This window comes from Sminthopsis crassicaudata, chromosome 6 (genome assembly GCF_048593235.1).
Source record: "Sminthopsis crassicaudata isolate SCR6 chromosome 6, ASM4859323v1, whole genome shotgun sequence".
Taxonomy (NCBI): Eukaryota; Metazoa; Chordata; class Mammalia; order Dasyuromorphia; family Dasyuridae; genus Sminthopsis; species Sminthopsis crassicaudata.
The window spans coordinates 202,593,439-202,609,371 of NC_133622.1; positions in this window are offsets into that span (position 1 = coordinate 202,593,439).

Consider the following 15,933-nt stretch of genomic DNA (forward strand, 5'->3'; position numbering starts at 1 on the left):
CTTTCTAACCTGATCGCTGCTGCCCAAAGTAACAGAACCACTAATGTTCTAGCCTTGTTGATCAGTTCTCTGACAGCAACAATGTGGTCATAGATCAAATTATTTTGGTGGTTCTAAAAGCAATTTTCTGGGAGTCATTATGCACTTCATAACATTCACATCCCTCCTATTGACACTGCTTAGAATCAAGCCCTGAGCCTTTGGTAGCAATCCAAAGGCTTCTCCTATACTTCCCACAGTAAGAGGTGTGGAAAAGGGCAGTGGGGTAGGTGGAGGCCAGAATGGTAAAAAGAGGGCTTGCTCTAACACCAGAGAGAACAGAGGAATCAAAAGAGTCCATAGGTCCAGGCTGAATTAGTAACTACCTGCTGGATTAAAACAACATAAACAGTAACCTAACTATTTAAATAGCCACCTTTTCAACAGCCATCTATCACTGCCTTGTTTTCCAGTTCAAAACCATAATCAAATCAGCACTTACTCTTACTACTCCAAAGGGTGTATCAAGCTATGAGTCCATAATTACACCCCCCATCTCTATTATTTTTCAAACCAAAATGCTTTCCCTGCTTTACTATCCTTTGTATTTTCTTTCTGCCACTATTATAAAAGATCTTGGAGAGCAGGAACTTTCATTGGGTTTTGGGGGGTCTTTGTATCCCCAAAGCTTAGAGCTCAGTTCTTCTAGTCAGCATTAAAAAACACTTAATGCTTTTTCATTCATTAATTCATTCATCTTCATCAACCAGGGCTTCATTCTCGTGCTTTCTCTCAGTTCAGCATAAGCAATTCTGTACAACAAAATCAAACAAAGACTCTCCATTCCAGTCCTGTCGCTGAGTTAGACATCTAGTAACATTAATGCAAGGTCCAGATTACTGGGGCTCAGGGTCTGGAGATGAACTAGAATCCTTGCCTCCACTATTAACACACACTATGACCAGATTTCACTTTTCTAAGCATCCACTTTCTGGTCTGTAAACTTAGAGCAGATTATTTCGAGGAAGAAGAATTTCCATGGTGTAGGTGTTCTCTCATTCAATACAGACTACGGTCCTTCCAAAGGGCAGTTCTCAGTAAGGAAGAGTTAAGGTTGCTGGCAGATTGCTGTGAATATGAAAGGAGAGCAGGGGAGTGAAAGCACTCAACATCCTCATTACCATGACTACTGCCATCATCCCTGACCAAGTCCTCTGCCTTGTCTTGTCTCTGCCTGTCGTTCTTGTGAGCAGTATCAGCTGAGAAACTAAGAGTTAAAATTGACCACTGAACTTGAACTGGGAAGGTTAGAAGTAAATCAAATTGGACCAATGTGTGGGTCAGCTTCATGAATAAACAGAAGAGTTCAGGCTTAGGACCCTATAATGTTAAGTCAATATTAGTTATAAAGGAAATCCTGTTTGTTCTCTCTTCTGCTGTAGTTGCCCTTCTGAAAGAATTCAAGTAGAGCTTCTTGGAGAGTTGTAATACTATGAATAACTCCTTCTTCCCCACCAAATATGCATGTTTGTGCAGCTAAAATAGAAAGGAAATCAACATTGCTTCTTGCTGCTAGATGCCCAGAAATACAAAGAGATCCCCTTATTTTCCAAAAGCACAAAATTCAAAATTTTTTTCCAGACTTCAAGAACTAGGTTCAGATCCTGTATAAGTCACTCTATGGTGACTTTTAAAAAGAGGAAAAAGATTCCATCCAAAAAAGCTCTTGTTTTCTACTTCTTTGGCAGATGCTTTCCTTCTGTTCATTAACCAAAAAATGAAAGGTAACTAAATCTGAGGTAACCTAAGTTAGAACTTCCAAGATATGAGGGCAATGATTCACAACCTCTTTGGAGTTTTGACAACCTTATCTTGTTTGGGAGATTTCACAACCCTCCTATCTCCACCTGAAAAAAATTCCTCTTGCCTGTGATATACTTAGTATATGAATTAAAATGAATGCCAAAAAAACAAATGAGAGTCCTCTGAATTGAGTGGATCCCCAACACTGAGAAGATCCCATGGAAAGTTGTGAGGAAAAATATAAGCAATAATTCTATGAAATGAAAAAGGAGAAAGAACTGTGATCTGTGTTGATGGAAGGAATCCCCACACTGATAGAATCATGACTCTATCAATGTAAATAATCAGTTAATTGATTATAATATAATATAATCATCATACAAATAGCTAGTATTTATATGCCACCTTGATGTTTGCAAAGTACACTGAATATTTTATCTCATGCTAACTCAAATTTATCTTTATGGGATTTTTTTTCTATTTAAAATTTTTTTCTATTTTATTTTATAATTATAATTTTTTGACAGTATATATGCATGAGTAATTTTTTATAACATTATCCCTTGTATTCATTTTTCCAAATTATCCCCTCCCTCCCTCTACTCCGTTCCCCAGATGACAGGCAATCCCATACATTTTACATGTGTTACAATATAACCTAGATACAATATATGTGTGTAAATCCCATTTTCTTGTTGCACGTTAAGTATTAGATTCCGAAGGTATAAGTAACCTGGGTAGTTAGACAGTAGTGAATTTACATTCACTTCCCAGTGTTCCTTCTCTGAGTGTAGTTGTTTCTGTCCATCATTGATCACCTGGAAGTGAGTTGTATCTTCTTTATGTTGAAGATATCCACTTCCATCAGAATACATCTTCATACAACATTGAAGTGTACAGCGAACTTCTGGTTCTATTCATTTCACTCAGCATCAGTTGATGTAAGTCTTTCCAAACCTCTCTGTATTCATCCTGCTGATCATTTCTTATAGAGCAATAATATTCCATAACCTTCATATACCATAATTTACCCAACCATTCTCCAATTGATGGACATCCATTCACCTTCCAGCTTCTAGCCACTATGAAAAGAGCTGCCACAAACATTTTGGCACATACAAGTCCCTTTCCGCTCTTTAGTATTTCTTTGGGATATAAGCCCAATAGCAGCAATGCTGGATCAAAGGGTATGCACAGTTTGATAACTTTTTGGACATAGTTCCAAATTGCTCTCCAGAATGGCTGGATTCTTTCACAACTCCACCAACAATGTATCAGTGTCCCAGTTTTCCCACATCCCCTCCAACATTCATCATTATTTGTTTCTGTCATCTTAGCCAATCTGACAGGTGTGTAGTGGTATCTCAGAGTTGTCTTAATTTGCATTTCTCTGATCAGTAGTGATTTGGAACACTCTTTCATATGAGTGGATATAACTTCAATTTCATCATCTGAGAATTATCTGTTCATATCTTTTGACCATTTATCAATTGGAGAATGGTTTGATTTCTTATAAATTAGGGTCAGTTCTCTATATATTTTGGAAATGAGACCTTTATCAGAACCTTTACTTTTAAAAATATTTTCCCAATTTGTTACTTCCCTTCTAATCTTGTTTGCATTAGTATTGTTTGTACAGAAACTTTTTAGTTTGATGTAATCAAAATCTTCTATTTTGTGATCAATAATGATCTCTAGGTCTCCTCTGGTCATAAATTCCTTCCTCCTCCACAGGTCTGAGAAGTAGACTATTCTCTGTTCCTCTAATCTATTTATGATCTCATTCTTTATGCCTAAATCATGGACCCTTTATGGGATTTTTAAAAGGATTTCATAATACATCTAAAGAGAGCTAATACCCCAGGTTATCACAAAGCCAAGTTGAGAATTTTGAATCCAAAAATTTGAAGATGAGTGATTCCCTAATCTTTAACTTGAATTGATAGTAAATTCTAGATTTAGTGGCCTCCAAAGACAATTTTCTCAACTATAAAATGGTTTGCAATATCTTCCTTCCATGGTGGCTTTGGAAACATTAAAAACGCTATTACCAAAGCACAGTTTGTGTATAGGTATGGAAAGCTTGGTCTTTCTCAACCAAAGTAAGAAATTATTCTATAAGTTTCTCAAAGAAAGGTGGTTATGGTTCAATAAGTAAAGGGAAGAAGTCTTTCCATTATGTAATGGAAACCCCATTGTGGAAAACTAGGTCCACCTGGGATCTTTTCCAGAAGAATATTTGTGTTCCCTAGCCTTTAAACACCCATTGATCTAAGTGCCAAGAACTTCAAAAACTCATACAGTATTCAGAAAAATATGTGGCAACAAGTGTTATCAAGCATCTAGGCTTGATTAGTCAAGGGTACCAATGTCACATAATGCTACTGTGAGGCCAAGATAACTTGATGCACTGAAAATTGACCCCTGGTAGGAAACTGCAATGGTACTCCAAAAGGGTATAAAAATAGCAGGGTAATTTGACAAATGATTGTGATTCAAATGGGTAAAATAGTATGTCAGTGTAATCAAAGTTCAGAAATTATGTCTATAAAGTTGGATTTATGAAGTCAATCAGTAACTAAGGAAATAGTTAATTGAGATACAACGACAAACTAGAAAAATAGGAAATAATAACAAAGATGAAGGATCACTTTGCTAGATACTCCCACATTATTATACAACACAATCTGATGTCTGGTATATAAGGCGATTAAATTTGGAAAAAGAAAAAGAAAAAAATAGAACCTATAACCTATAGCATAACTAATTCCATTACTGCAGTCAAGTCACCATCTTCCAAAAAATAGAAGACTGTCCTTAAAAAGGGAAATTTTATAGCACTCAGACTGAAATACAATTATTGTGGTAATATTTATCCACATGGGAATATGACACCTGGAAACAGCACAGTATAGTGTGTAGCTAGCTGGATGTGAGGTGAGAAAGACCTGGGATCAAATCCCATCTCTAACACATATATGGCTATGAAAATCACTTGGATTTTTAGAGATTCAGGTATCTAAGTGAAAGAGCTGCTCCTGATTTGTATTAGTTTAACTTCCATCCCCAAGGAGTTCCCTAGATCAGGACTTCTTAAACTTTTCCCACTTTTTGCCCAAGAAATTTTTACATGACCCTGAGTATGTAGGTTTATAAATAGATATATAAATCAAATATTTATTGATGATAAATCATAATTTTACAACCCCCAAATTCATCTATGAGACCCCATATGGGGTCACAAACCACAGTTTAAGAAGCTGGGCTCTAGACCAATTAAATCACAGGTCTAACCCCCCCCCAAATGAAACACATAAAAATGATTTCGAATGACAATATATTTTTTGTTATAGATGTGTCTAGAGTCCTTCCTTGTTAACAAAATAATAACAAATTGAAAGAAAGACAGGGAGGAAGGAAGGAAGGAAGGAAGGAAGGAAGGAAGGAAGGAAGGAAGGAAGGAAGGAAGGAAGGAAGGAAGGAAGGAAGGAAGGAAGGAAGGAAGGAAGGAAGGAAGGAAGGAAGGAAGGAAGGAAGGAAGGAAGGAAGGAAGGGAAGGAAACCCATAGATATGATCTACTAAAGCAGCTAAATTACATATATTGTCCAGTTTGTTTGTTTGTTTGTTTTAATAAGGAAAACACTGCAAATCTGAAAGTGCATTCTCACGCACTGTCTCATTCAATTCCAAACAGTCCCAAGAGGTAAGCAGTAAAGGGCTTGTTTTCATTTTAAAGATGAGGAAGCTATGGGTCAAAAAAGGGAAGTGATTGGTCCAATGTCCCACTCCTAGTTAATGACAAAGTCCATTCTGGAATCTGGTTCTCTAACTTACAGATTCCGAGCAGGAAGGGAACTTAAATATAGTATAGTCCAAATCTTATTTAATAGATGAAAATAGTGAAGCCCACTTAAGCTGAGATTGTACATTATTTACATGTCCAAAGTCATAATACAGGTAAGAAATAGAAGAGCTGAGATGTGAACCAAGATCCTCTAACTTCAAATCCCATGTCCTTTCCAGCTCCAAGGATTCTTCAATTATTATTTCCTAGTAAGTATTATTCCTGCTCCTAGTCATCTACTTTTAGTAATATAATGTAATTTAATTCAATGCCTCCCTCATTACTATAGTCTTTAGGCTAGGGATGTAAGAAAGGAAGCAGCATAACAGCTGGAGTAGAAGTATACCTGCCAGAAGGTCAAGAGACAAGGGGCTGTAAGACTAAAAATGACAGCAATACTCCAAGATAGGCTAACTGGGGTCAAGGGTTCATTGAAAATTAGACAAATGAGTCCAGGAAAAGTTCTAAAGCTACTGGATTCCAGTTTGCAATAGATCCCATTCCCTGTAAGCTGAATCCCAGGTTCAGAGTTTCTCCAGTTTCTGCCTTTTTGACTAGTAAGTCAAGGATTACTCCTTGTATACTTAAAAAGGAAGTAACCAGGGAACAAAAGCACATTTTCTAGAATTTCTGGATTTGGATTCATCCTGTGTCTGGGAGATTTTCAGGACTTAGAGAAGTAAAGCAGGGTTTCAGTTTATTGGTTTTGTCAGATGTGTTTTATTATTGTGCATTTTTCGTTGTTGATAGGTTTTATTTATTTCCTTGTAAATCCTATATTAATTGGTTGTATTTATTTACTTGTCAATCCTATGTTGATTTTAAAAAATTGCTTGCAATATCCAAACATATTTATCTACCTCTATGGAAAGCCAATTTCATTTTAGAGAAGTCAAGTGATTAATACTGAAGTACAACAAGATCAAAAAGAAATGAATGAAAGAAAACAAATGAAACTCCTTAAACACTCACTATGTTCTAGGCATGGTGCTAAGCATTGTGGATACAATACACAATCAAAGACAGCTTTTGCCTTCAAAGTGTTTGGAAAAGAAAGCATACATATGTGAGTGCTGGTCAGGGAGAGACTGTTTGGTCCATAAAGTTACAGAAATGGTAAATGGAGTCACAAGAGAAGAGATTGGCACATTCCTTCCAGGAATAATGGCAGAGTTGATATGCCTGATTCATGATTCCAGATTTGAAGATATGGGTAAAGGGTGGGAATATTCTGCTGGCTGTAAAGTGGAGGAAACAGCCAAAGAGAAAGGAATGAAGTATATCATGATAGTCAAGGTTTTCCTGAAATAGTAGTTCAAAGGATACAGTCACCAATCAGGACAGTGGAGCCCCAGGGCAGAAGTGCCTATAAGACATAGCTCCTTGTATAGTAAATGAGATTGTGGAGAAAACAGCTGGAAACTCCCAGGTCAAGGAGAAAATATTGTGAGCAGTCACAAAGAAATAATTTAAATATCAGAAACCCACAGTTAGGATCACACAAGATTTAGGAGCTTGCACATAAAAAGGAGCCATTTTACTTTATTATGGAGGGCTTATTTTACTGAGGTTTTTTCTGAAAACAGAAAGTTTTCTTGCTTTAATTATAAAGAAGGGAATACATAATATTTAATTTTATTTCTCTTTCATTGTGCATTGCTTCTGAATATTTAATTGTTTTCAGTTATCTAAATAAAATGCCTCTACAATGGCTAAAAAATGGAGCAGAGGACTTGGAATATGATATTCTAGAAGGAAAAGAGACTAGAATTACAACCAATAATCACCTACTCAGCAAAACTGAGTATAATCCTTCAGGGGAATTATGGACATTTAGTGAAACAGAGGTCTTTCAAGCATTCCTGATGAAAAGACAAGTGTTGAATAGAAAGTCTGACATTCAAACACTAGTCTCAAGAGAAGAATAAAATGGTAAACATGAAAGAGTAATCAGAAGGGACCAAATAAGAGAATGTTAAACAATAAAGTTTACATTCCTATATGGGAAGATGATACATGGAACTTCTAAGAACTTTATTATTTTTAGGATGGTTGCAAAGAGTTTATATAGAGGGTATGACTGTGAGTAAATTATATTTAGGATGATCTCCAAAAAATATGGAGGGGTGAGAAAAGAGGAATGTACTGGGAAAAGGAAGGAGAAGCAGAATGGGGAAATTTTTCTCACACAAAAGAGACATGAAAGTAGAGGGGAAAATAGGCAGGTTACAGGCAATGTTGGAACTTCAATCTCATCAGAATTGATTCAAAGAGAAATACACACACACATACACAAATACATGTACACACATATACTACATACGTACACACACAGAGTTATGCATAAAAATCTGTCTTACTCAACAGGGAAATATAAGGAGAAGAGGATAAGGGAAAAGGGGGGATGATAAAAGAGCAGGTGGATTAGGGAAGGCAGTGGTCAGAGGCAAAATAGATTTTTGAGGAGAAACAGGATGAGAGAGAATAGGAAGAATAAACAAAAGAACATGGTTAGAAGGAAATACAGAATTAGTAATCATAATTGTGAATGTGAATAGGATGAGCTCACTTATAAAATGGAAGCAAATACCAAAATGGATTAGAAGATAGAATCCAATAATATGTTGCTTACAAGAGTCACACTTCAAAAAGAAAGACATACACAGAGTTAAAATAAAGGGCTTGAGCAGAATCTAATATGCTGAGGTAAAAAAAGAAAGAGATGTGATCTCAGATAAAGAAAAAGTAAAGATAAACCTAAATAAAAGAGATAATCGGGGAAAATATATTTTGCTAAAAGTTACCACAATGAAATGATATCAAAAATTTTACAGCAAATTTCTCTAATAAAGACTTCATTTCTTAAATATAAAAAGAATGGGGTCAAATTTACAAAAATAAGAGCCATTCCCCAATTGACAAATAGTGAAAAGATATAAACAGACAGTTTTCAGAAAAAGAAATCAAAACTATCTATAGTCACATGAAAAAGTATTCTAAATCACTATTACTTAGAGATAAGTGAATTAAAACAATCTTACTATTATTTAGAAAAGCCAAGATCATCTACTGCATCTTGACTTTTGTCTTGTCACTGAACTTTGATAATTCTGGAGAAAAGAATGACAATGACTTTGAGCAGTTCTACCTCACTTAAGCCCAATTCACTTGCAAGTCAAGACATGACCCTCATGATGTCATGATGTTCTCTTTGAGAATGAAGAACCAGAACAACAACAAAAACAACTCTGAAGTTTCACCTTATACTTATCATAAATGACAAATGCTGGAAAGGATGAGGGAAAATAAATACATTAAGGCACTGTTGGTACAGGTGTGAACTGGTCCAAACACTCTGGAGAATAATTTGAAAATATGTCCAAAGGGTTATAAAACTTTGCAAACAGTTTGATCCAGCAATACCACTGCCAAGTCTGTACATCCAAAGAGAAAAAGGAGTCATAAGTATAAAAATATAGCAGCACTTTTTGAGGTAGCAAAGAATTGGAAACTGAGAGGTTGCTCATCATTTGGAGAATGTCTGAACAAGTTATGGTATATGATTGTGATGAAATACTATTGTGCCCTAAGCAATGATGAAGGGGGAGTGTTTCAGAAAAACATGGTGAACCCCATGTGAATGATGCACAATACAGATCATTGTGTACAGCAATGTTGTAATGATGATCAACTATGAAAGACTTGGCTATTCCGATCAATACAATGATCCCCACCAAAATCCAAAGGATTGGGGATAAACAAATGCTATGCACCTCCAGAGACAGAGAAATGACAAACTCTGAGGACAAATGAAGTACAATTTTCTCACTTTGTTTTTATTGCTTTTTTTACACTATAGCTAATGATTTCACATATATAATTGATATCATGCTGCTTACCTTCTTATTAGGTAGACTAGGCATGCAAGGGAGAAAGAGAATTTAGAACTCAAAATTTTAAAAGAAAAGAAGTCTAAAAATAAATATTTTTAAAAAGTAACCTCCAAAAGATCTAGAAAATAAGAAAGGAAGAAGAGAAAAACATAATTCACCATAGATACACCAAATTGCACATCGCCATGACAACTTGATATTGCCTTATAGAAAGAGGTAAAAGTGAGCCATAAAAGGTCACTGTTTCTTTGATATCCTTGAAGAGCACAGCAGTTACTAACACTTCTACACAGCAGGATGTGTAACCCCTCCTCCCCATAGGGAACACCCCAGGGAATGGCCATCCCTGCCCCCTGCTGGCTAAAGCAATAACTGACCCCTCTTTAAGGTATTAATGGATATGGATGAAGAACAGCATCAGGGGTGACTGACCTAGGACCCCCAGGACTAGCCCCCAGGACCAAATTTCAGAGGTGGAATTTTTTGCCCACTGTAGGACCCCATAGGGCACTTCTACCCATATGTCCACTGCTATGGACTCTGGCAGCTGAAGGCCCTTGCTATGCCCTCTTGCCTGTTTCTTTCGTGCTTCCAAGATCCAGATGGTTTGGTGACAACGGACACCTGACTAATAGTCCCTGCTTGAATAAGCTCAAGCCCAGCATCCTCCAAATCATAATGGCACCCAAGGGAATTCTGGGAGCCCCCTCCCAAATCCCACCATCACAGATGCATCTCAGGCACAGCTCCTATTCAGATTTTGAGAAAGACCCACAGGGGTCAGATGTGAATCTTTCATGCCATCTCGAACATCCACCCATGGCTCTTTTCCCAAAGATTACTAGTTAAAAATCAATTTAGTAATACAAGCTTCAGAGCTTTTAAAAGGGGGCATTTTTATAAAAATGATCCAATAAGACTAATAGGATCAGTCTTAAAAATTACATTTGACAAGGGGGTAATTTAAGGCTCTTGCTTGTCAGAAATTCTTTCTTCCATTGGTGGAATGCTTGAGAAGCTCTCCTTAGGTGGGACATTCCTTCATTCAGTTTCTCATGAAACCATGAATCTGTCCTTGGCTCCTAATGCAGACATTGTCATCAGTTGATTTGGGGATAACACTTGGACCTTTCTGGAAATATAGGAAGTCCAATTTGAAAGATCTCCTTCCTGCCAAAAAGGAAAGAGATATAGTCCAATCCATCTTTCCTCTCCTTCCAGGTAGTTCTTCCTCAAGAATTTGCTGAAATGCTCTCTTCCCTGGCTCACCATTCACTGGAATTTCTAGATTCCTACAAATTCCATTCTGCTCTGAAATCTAAAGGGTGTGAAAAAATGTTCAAGCCTTTTGAAACTTCCAAAATTAGAGAGTGCACTCCCTTCACCTATAATGGAAAAGAACAAAAAGGCCAATGGCTTGTTTCTAGGAGCCTATAACTCTGGAGATAAAGTCTTAAGGCTTTTCCCATTACTGCATGGCAGCTCACTCAACACCACTGGCAAAAAAGAAGCACCAAGTTCTCCCAGACGCAAAGGAAACAAAAAGGCCATGATTATTGCTGACTGAAAACGCTGAATGCCTCTGAGGCTGATTGGCTTGCTTCTATGCCAATAGGCAACCAGAACCAGGTAAAGAATGTCAAAATATGCTTTATCATTTCTCTAAGGGATTCCCCTTTCTCCATTATCCTGTAAACAAGCTACCTAGATCCTGTACATGGAGAAGGTACATTAGCCAAGCAAGCTAATAGCATCTACACATGTGTCAGACTCCCTTAATTCTAGTGCCTTCCATCCATTGATTATTTTCAAATTATCCTATGTACATCCTGTTTGGTCATAGTTGCTTTCATATTGTATCTCTCATCATACTGTAAACTCCTTGAAAACAGGAACTGTCTTTTCCCTTTCTCTATATCCCCAGTAATTAGCACAATGCCTGATAAATTAGGTGCTTCATAAGTGTTTATTGACTGACTAATATAATAAAAAAAGAAGTTGGAAAAAAATCTTTGCATCAAATATAAACTGATAACAATATCCAAGTTACATGAGGAATTGATATAAATAAGACCATGCCTCCTAGTGGATAAAAAGTACAAGGATATGAACAAATTATCTTCAAAAGTACAGTAATCTATAAATGACCACATGGAAACAGGCTCCAATTTACTTATTATTGTAACAAAAAAAAGCAAATGTTTAAAACTCTTAGGTTTTATCTCATACTTCGCAAATCGGCAAAAATGACAAAAAATGGAAACATTGGAGGGGTTATGAGAAGACAGGCACATTAATATAATATTAGAGGAATTATAAAATAATAGCACAACCAATCTGGAAGGCAATTTGGAACTATGTAAAAATAAGTGTCTAAACTGTTTATACTCTTTAATCTAGCAATCCCACCTCTGTGTTTAGATTAATGTAGATTAGATATATAGATATTTCCATAGAAACACTCTTTTTTGGTAACAAAGAACTAGAGAGGGGAAGAAGGAAGAGTAAGTCAGAAAATCCCAAATTCTCCAGAATTCTCCCACAAACACAACAAAATTGTGCCTCAGGACAAACATAAGTAAATATGAGAAAAATAAATATGATTTGGGACAGAACAGAGGTGTTCCTGGAACAACCTGAGAAGACCCAAAGAAAACTTAACCAGTGTGAAGTGTAAATACCTCCAGGCTGATACCTTAGAAACTGTAAGCAAGGAGCTCTGGGGCTACCTGGGTTGGAGGGAACCTTAGCCCAAACCACAGGAACTTTCATCTCTCAGACAGCAAGAGGAATAGGAGGTCTGAGTCCAGGAATACTGAGGAAACTTCTGCTGACACAGAATACTAGCCCAGCTGTGCTGCTGAGATGAGGCTCTGGATTCATAGAAATCAGCACACCAGATGAGTGCAGAAACAGTGGAGCAGAGATGCTGCTGGATATGGACACTTGCAGAAGGGGGGAGTTTTTGATTTGGGGTTCAAATAAAGTGAATCCAGAGGTATCATCCTTCCTACCCCTAGGATTAGAGGTGGTTACACTAATAAGTTCTCATTAAGGAAAAAGAAAGTAGGCAAAGGAGAAAGAACCCAACCATAAAAATTTATTATGGGAATAGGAAAGACTGGGTTTCATCTTCGAAGGAGGACAGTGAAATAAAAATAAAATTTAAAAAGAAAAAAAAAGCTTCTACCCAAAGAATAACATTAAATGGCCCAGAAAAAATTTAGAGAACAATTTTTAAAAATACTTTAAATGAGAGAGATTGAGGAAAAAATAAAAATAAGAACCATCCAAGAAAAGCAAGATTATTAAAAGAAAGTCAACTAACTAGAAAATTAAATCAAGGCTCTTAAAGAAAATAATTCTTTAAAAATTAGAACTAGGGCCTTCTCTCTAATGGTGCCATTCTCCTTACTCTAGCTAACAATGGCTTTCTCCAACCTCAAGGGAGAACTTGTCTTTTCCTTTTCCATCTGCTCTCCCAACTCTATTTCATATTTATTATTCCTGGTGTTGACTGTATCCTTTCATTGTCTGTAACCTATTCCCCTAAATAAATCTATCTTTTGCCAAAAAAAAAATAGAATTGGGCAAAGGGAAGTCAAAGGAGCTATAAGAGACCAAGAAATAACAAAATAAAAAGTAAAAAATGATGAAACATCTTATAAGAATAACAACAAATCTGGAGAACAGATCAAGAAGAGAAAACATAAAGATAATTAGACTACCTAAAAGCTATGGCTAAAGAATGAACCTTGACACAATATTATAAGAAATAATCAAAGAAAATTGTCCTGAAGTGATAAAACACAAGGGGAAAAGATAATTTTTTTTTAAATTCACCAATCACTACTTCAAAGAGATCCTAAAAGGAAAACATATAGGAACATTATTGCTAAAAAAAAACAAATGATGTACAGAAAAAACTGAAGCATTAGATGGAAGAAGAAGGGTTACTTAAGAAAACCTATTCACATTAGGAATGGGTTAAATAGGGAACAAGACATATATGTGCATGTGTACTTGTGTGTGTATGTATGCATATAGGTGCATGTGTGTGTATATAGATGTATACATGGGGCATGAATATATACATATATGTATATATAGATATATAGATAAATATATACGTGCTTAATTGTAACCCTGCTTAGGGGAAGTGAGGAAAATGAAAGGGAAGAAAATAATAAACTAAAAAGTGCACAGCAAAGAACAAAGAATGCCTATAAGAAAGAAAAGATGGACAGTCATGAATATAATGTATTTATATTATTATATATGCTTTCTTGAAATGGAAATTTATTGTTACATATATTGAATCCTCCCTAATGTTCTGCTGGGCACATGATAATGTATTTTTTAAAAATTTTCCTTTTTGTGTCTTTATTTTTCTATTTTGTTTTTTGTTATTAAAATTTTTTTAAATGGAGACATATTGGGTGCCCATCTATTGGGGAAAAGGTTGAACAAACTATGCCATATGAAATGAATGATATGTTACAGTGTCACAAATATAAGGAACTCAAAGAAACATGAGAAGATATGTATAATTTGAAGCAAAGGATAATAACCAGAATCAGAACTATCTCTAAAAGTAAGCCAACTCTGAGCGACTGAAAAACCAGTAATGATCCTAGAAAGAAAATAATGAAATATATCTCCCTACTCTAGAGGAACAGACTTGAGGAAGAAAATTGTTATCATCAAACAAGTTCATTTCTCAATTGTTTTGGAGTAATTGTCTTTATTCCTTACAAGGAAAGTTTCAGTTGCAGATTAGGAGGAATTGCAGATTACATTCAGGAGTGACTGTGATATAAAAATAAAAGTTATAAATAAGACTTTTTAAAATAATCTAGTGTGAGGTTAGCCTAGATACATGAGGTCAGATTGTTTCTGGTCTACACAAGTACACATCAAAAAATCTATTCACAAGAGAGTCAATTTGGCAACTAACTGGTTATCTTGATTGATTCATATAGTATCAATTAATTAGGCAATTGCTACTTGTGCTCTTACTTTGTGGCAAGATACCTCAACTCAAATGATGAATCTGATAAACGTGATGCAAAAAGTATTCCACTGGAAATTTGGAGATGCAGTTTTGGGTCCTGGATCTATCACTAACCACCTGCCCTGAATAAACCATGTCTCTTTTCTTGATCTCAGTTTCTTTCTTTCTATCAAATGAAATGAACTCTAAGGTTCTTCCCTGCTCTGATATTCTATATTATAAACTCCTTCCAACTCTGATTTTCTGTGGTCTAAATTCCTTCCAGGTATGATATCCTGTGATTCTATGATCCAGTGATCCAAATTCCCTTCTTCTCTTTGTAGCAATTTCCTCTTAAAGTCTTCTTCTAATCCTTCCTCAGAAAACAGAGGTGACCCTGGACTCAGGGAAGCGATATCAGCAGAGCACAAGTTCTGACTTGTTAGCAAAGCAACAATCTCACTAAGTGAAGAGAGGCTCATTACCAGAAGTTTGACTACAGAAGTTTGGTCACAGTAACCAACAGACCAGATAGATACTATGTTAATCTGCATTAGTAGAAAGACTAGAAACCCAGAAGTTTGAGGGCTTTCTCATTCCAACCCCTAAAATCACACATCTGGAAATCTGGCCATTTTCTATCAGTAATGAGTATCCCTCTCTATACAAATGTTTGAGAAATAACCAACTGTATGGTGCAATAGGATGAAGACAGAAATATGAGTTGAGACTTGAATCGACTAGAATGACCTAGTCCCATTCTGCCATTAATATTTTGTGCAACTTTGAGCAAGTTACTTCCCATTTCTGGGCCTCAGTTTCCACATCTGGAAAATGAGAAATCAAATCCACAAACAAGTACCTATTATGTGCCAGTCACTGTGCCAAATGTAAATGCTAAGTGGCAGGAAGACTGAACTACATGATTCTGAGGGCATTTCCAGGGCAAATTCTCTGAATCTGTAATCATCTTCACTAGTCCGCACTTTTGGCTCCTGGGTTTCGTGTGGCTATCCAAACATGCAACATTTTCTCTAGCCCCACTTCCCAACTAACAAAGTTCTTCCTGATTCCCATTTCTCTAAAGAAAAACATATGTATCCAGGAGGACTGAATTAATAATGGTAAATCCCATTGTGCCTGAACCACTTCAAATTATTGTTATTCAAACTATAGTTGTATCCAACAACAGCTTCTGTTTCTGAGCAACTGCTTGTGCCAAAGGTACTGGAGAGACATAACTGTAGCACAAACAAAGTTTATAAACTTTACTTTTTTCTTAAATGTTTGAAATAAATGTACTGTTTTGTTTGACTAATATTATACCAACATATTCACAAAATTCATCTGGAGTTGATGAGCTAACAATATGAAGTTTCTTAAAGTGCAGTCAGTGGGCGACGTCATGGAACAGCAGGTT